Source organism: Callorhinchus milii, unplaced genomic scaffold (genome assembly GCF_018977255.1).
Source record: "Callorhinchus milii isolate IMCB2004 unplaced genomic scaffold, IMCB_Cmil_1.0 Scaffold4, whole genome shotgun sequence".
Lineage (NCBI taxonomy): Eukaryota > Metazoa > Chordata > Chondrichthyes > Chimaeriformes > Callorhinchidae > Callorhinchus > Callorhinchus milii.
Window position 1 is genome coordinate 39,398,830 of NW_024704745.1, and position 6,000 is coordinate 39,404,829.

Below are 6,000 nucleotides of genomic sequence, written 5' to 3' on the forward strand. Positions count from 1 at the left end.
TACAATCTGATGATCATATCAATGTAGCAATTGCACAAGACTAATTATTACTATCACTGCCATGCTACTGGCAAATAAACGGATGCATCATCATAAAAAATTTAAATATAACCCCAACAACACACACCCTAATCTATAAACAGAAATATAATGCTCCAGGAATCAGTTGTTCCATTCCCAGAATACTCACAAACCAATTTAAGCTCCACAGGATGGAGACACCCTTCCCTCCCACCCTTTCTGCACTACTGGGGTCAGATACACACTGATCAAGAATTCTTCCTCTTACTTGCTAAATTGTTCAGGGTGAAAGGCTAACTTTCCAGGAATCAGATGCTCCACATAACTCTCCAAAATAACTACTCTGAATCAAACTCAGACTCACACTCTTACCTCCCTCCACAGAAGGAAGGAGGAAGCAAATCTGTGAGGAACATAGGAACAGGAGGAGGCTATTAAGTCTATCGGCCAGTTTTAGGATCATGGCAGATCATTTGAGCCAATTTGTCTGTCATTTCTCCATTCCCCTTAGTACCCTTACATTCTATGTATGTACTATATATGTATATATATATGTGTATTTGTGCATGCTTGGGTGCATGTGTGTAAGCATGTATCCATGTATTTGCGAGTGCATATATGAATGCATATATGTATGCATGTAGAATCATAGATTCTTGCAGAAGAAGCCTCATAGAAGGAGGCCATTCGGCCCATTGTGCCTGTGCCAGCTCTTTGAAAGAACTAGTCATACTCCCCCACTCTAACACCTAGCCCTGCAATTTTTTCCTTTTCAAGTATCTATCCAATTGCCTTTTGAAAGCTACTTCTATGCACGTATGTAATAATCCAGACAGATTGATCAGAAAGGAATTGCATGCACGAGAAATGTATGGTATAAATTATGCAGGAGCAGTTGAGCTATATCAAGAGCACCAATAAAATGCAACAACAACATGCTTTTATATAGCATCCTTCATGTGGCTAGTGTCTCAAAGCCCTTAAATACTCCATACTCTGGCCCATGAAACCATCATAAGGCAGTATAGGTCCATTCTGAAATCAGTCCAATCAAATAAAGATCCAAACATGATTGCCGCAATTATCTTAATATGATCTCTTGTGTTGTAGCAACATAGATAAGCAAAGTAAAGTTAAATCTACATTTGAGCGTAGTCAAACATTCACCAGGTAACTTGTAAGGTATATAGAAGATAAATGTTCCCTGTCCCCACACTAAGCTACAAACACTCAAAACATACATCACCAAATAGAAATATTCCCTTCGTTACTAGGAGTCAAAGGTATATTCTTGCAGAAACAGACCACTCTCCCTCCACTGCAGTCTCTGACAGCACATAATCTTCTGTCCATAATCTTCTGCTGAGTCTTCAACCACTGTTTCCTCCACTCTCTGGAACTCCACAACTCGTTATGCTTTGCGCCTGCTTTCCCTGACTTCAAAATTGTCTTAAAAATATATTTATTTTACTATGCCTTTCGTCAACATGCTCCCCCTCCTTTCCATCTCTTTAGTGATCCCCATTATCTTTGAGAAGGAAGCACTTTGATACCTTCATCTTATGTGAAAAGTGCTATATAAGCACAAGTTTATATACACTACCAGGAATGAGAAGGCTGTGCATACACAACCCTTTCCACTTGAGTGATGACTGATAGGTGTTTTCTCTACTCCCATGTTTGTTCTTATGATTTCAGCTGAAGATGTCACTCACTCAATCAACATTCACTGGTTAAGATTGTACTAAGCAATACAGAAAATAATTTGTGTTCCATTAGAAATGGTTACTTCATAACAGCATCTGAACTGGAAAAAAATGAGTGTGTTCGTGAAAACTTCAAAATTGCTCACCTTAGCACACGGTTTTCAATTAGATGTGTGGCTCATCCAAGCCTTTATTCTTAAAACAATGTGTGAACCAGCTGCTTGCCTGCAACTACAGTGAAAAGCAGCTGTTAAATAATGATTGCTTTCTTTATCAGATCTGGCCAAAGCATCACGTTAAGTGTGCAAAAAAACCTACATTCTGTAAAAACATTCATTTCACATAAATCCGGCATCCACTCTGTCGAGACTACCGATCTTCCAGCAAAATGTAAGTCTGATTTTTTTTCATTTATTAAATTAAAGTAAAGTAAGTTTGCTTAACTAGTGTGCAAGAAAAATTGTAAATAAAAGTTTTGCCAATAATTTGAAAGCAGCAAGTATAGTTTGCACTCAGCAATGAATCTTCAGTAAGTACATGGGCCAAAGTAGGCAAGCAATTGGAATGACCTACACCAGAATAATATACAGAAGTCTGAATGGTAGACTGCAAATTCAGGATGACAAAATGTACAAGGGAAGAAAGTAATAGAACAGCAATAATTCAACACCAGCGACATGGTACTTGACTGCTTTTGTAAGCCATAGTTTTGTGGCACATGAAATGCCTTGTTTTTTTCAGAAGAAGCTGCCATCATATACAAATGCACACAGATACATTGGGTGGAATTTAAAATATGTATTCCAACCATTCCAGTTTATCCCAGAATTTTCTCTTCTAATACTACTATTTCTATTTGTAATGCAGTTATAATTACGTTGTGAGGGAAATGACAGATGCATTATCAAATTTATAAATTTGTGCCTCAAATATCTCTAAGTTTAAACAATACAATACAAAACAATATAAAATTACATTTGTATAGCGCCTTTCATGTCAGGAGGATGTCCCAAGGCACTGGACAGTCAGGAATTACACAGCAACACATTGTGAACCAACCACGGATAAAATGGATAACACAGAATGATATAAGTTGCTAATGTTCCTTCAGAACTGCAGTTTGAAGAAGACACCCAAGCAAACTGTAAGTGAAAGTTGTCAAAGGTCAACATAATACCATTGAGCCTGCTCTTTAACCTCAGTGTTTCATGGTTTCAACAGTTCATCCATTTGTGTCAGCCTGATTCATTTGGTAGCAACAATAATTTGCATTTACAGCACCCTTAATGTAGGATAATGTCGCCCAGCACATTATAAAGAGGGAGGGGGGGGGGGGGGGGAGTGAGTGAGGAGGGATTGCCAGATCATAAATAAATCATAAATGAATGTATAGTTAATCAATGAATCACCCTATCAGTAGTTGTAAACCACAGTCTAAACTGAGCTCCCGTTAACCTTTCAAGCCAAGCTAATGGGTAAGGTGGTCCTAGCAGCACCAGCTTAGCAAGTAATGCCTTCAATGTCCACCTATGTGGTTTTAGCTGGTTAGACTCCAACAGTACCCTAACTGCTAGAGTGTCAGATTTCAGTGAATCTGCGGTTCCCAAGCTTTGGCTCTTGCCAACCTGTGCCTAATACTTCCCGGAATTAGGTAAGCACGATGACTATGCACATTCCATCCCAGCAAAACTCTGTGGAGTTTACATTTATAAATGGGATGCATGGAACTCTCAGTTTGGTCTGGAAACTCTTAACTATGGTGATGGTTTTCTGAATATATCAGACATCCAGTTGAAAAAAACCTTTATCTTTACATATAATCACAATATACAATTTAATGGAACCCCAAATCAAGTTACAATCTTCAAATCAATGGGGAATCTATTATTTTCTAATATAAATATGGGAGTAATTTTAATTCATTGACTCAATCTTTTTGAGCAGTTCAGCATTAGGTTTGATGACAGATGTCAGTGAGTGACCAATAATCTCCATGTTATTAATGCACCATGGTTCTCAAAAAGGAAACATACTGATTCTGGCACTATGATTGTTATCGAGTGATAATCAACTATGTGTGCCAGGAAAACAAGTCAGTGTATATGTGTTTGTGAGAAATGAATGTGCTAGATTGTTCCAAAGGGATATTTGGGTACTTTGTCCAAGTATTTATTCCTTTATATGTGAGGATAGATAGTGAGTATCAACAGTTTTTTTCACTGCAGCATGCATCAAACTCAAGTCCATCCTCCCTTCACCCTATATGTCAGCCCAGCTCACTTGGTAGCAATCTCATGTCTGGATCAAAAGGTTGTGAGTTTAAGCCACACAACAACAACAACCCTTCACACCGGTAGGTATCCCAGAGCGCTTGATGACTTGAATTTGTATAGTCTAAACTGACATTCCATTGAGGTGCTGGGAGTATGTTTCATTGTTGGAGGTGCCATCCTTCAGATAAGATATTAAACTGAAGTCCCATCTGGCTCTTCGGGTGGATGATAAAGATCCCATGGCACTATTCCAAAAAAGGGAGTTGCTACCGGTGTCCTGGCCAATAAATTTCCCAAATGTGGGACAATGATTGAGTCAATGAATTACTGCCATTTGTTGAACATTGCTGTGTGCAATTGCAATTCAGCTGCCATGTTTACCTACAAATAATTGCATCCTCCTAACATGTAAGGTGCTATACCAAATGAAAAGATTTATTTACTTTTTTTATATCTATCTAATGTACTTTTTAGTGTGCTGGGGTGGGGCGGGGGTGACCAGGAGCAGGAATCCTGTCTGATTGTTTTCACTCTCTAATGTATGCACACACTGCAAGAATTATTTTGTTATTAATCTAATAGTTCACCAAGTAGCTATCTGGTTCCCTCTCAAATTTCTTGACACAATCTGCGTGCATTACCACTCTGAGTAGCTTATATCACCTATTCAACACTTTCTATGTAATTACTTCTGAACAGTTTGTTCAACTTCCCTCTTCTGCCTTTCTGCTCCCATTTCCCTACTTCACAACCTTATGGACTTTATATTCCACTGTGCAAAGACTTTGCCAGCAGCATGCACTAATTATTAAATGAAATTCTGGATAATCTACATCAATAACAACAACAAAATGCATAGCACCTTTCATGTTGGGAGGATGTCTCAAGGTTCTGGACAGTGAAGAGTTTGCACCCGATCTAGGAGTTGGAGTCAAGAGGACTGGAGAACAAAAGTGTGAGAACATGAATGAGAGTACAAATGTGAGAACACAAATGAGAACACAAATGTGAGAATATGAGTGTGTGAACACAAATGTAAGAACCAAACAAATACAATAAATACTGTATATAAGATCATACACTTACACTTAATAGTTAAACAATTGCAGTCCAGCAATACCCAAAATTAACCCTAACTCAAATCTCTCAAATCACTCTCACCTCTGAGTCACAAGGCTGGGAGCAAGCCACATTTTGGGACTTTAAGATTTTGGCTAATAATTGAATCTTGAGCGTGCACTGTATTGTTGGAGTTATTATGCTTTGGATTAAATATTAAGCCAAGGTCCCTTTGCCTGTTCAGGTGGATGTTAATAATCCCATGGAACTGGTCAAAGGAGAAGGGAACTTCTCCCATTTTCTTGTTCAATAATTGTCCAGATAAAAAGGGTTAATCACTTCATGGCTGCTTGTGACATGTTTCTGTATGAAAATTTGCTGTTGTGTTCACCTACAAGTACTCCCATGACTACATTTTACAGTAGAAACATTTTAACAGAGTGCTGTATCAAATTTTTTAAAAATTAGTATGAGATAGTTTTGTTCAACATCATTATATTTCAGATCAATGATGCTGGGCAAATAATTTTGTGTCAAAATTGATAGAATGATGAAATCATACTTAAATTTCACCCAGTCTTGAAACCAACCAGAAGTCTGACTGTTTGCAATTCTGATCAAGTACCTCCCTTTTCAAAGTTCTGAGTTCCTTTGTCAATAAAATGTTTATTGATTTACTCTTAAGGATCTAGTTATAAACAAGAGCAGCATGTCAGGAGATAGTGCTAACCAAAGAATAATCTGTGGTTAATGGCATTCTGCTACTGGTCAGAAACCATTTAAATGAGTGTAAATTGTACCCTGTGATGTGTTATCACATCAGATACTGGATTAACTCAACAAAAATCATCAGAGTTTAAACCAATTTTTCCATTCATTTAATCTTTAAACAAAATTAAATTGGAACTTGTCACCCACTCTCTGGAATGCCTTTGACTTGT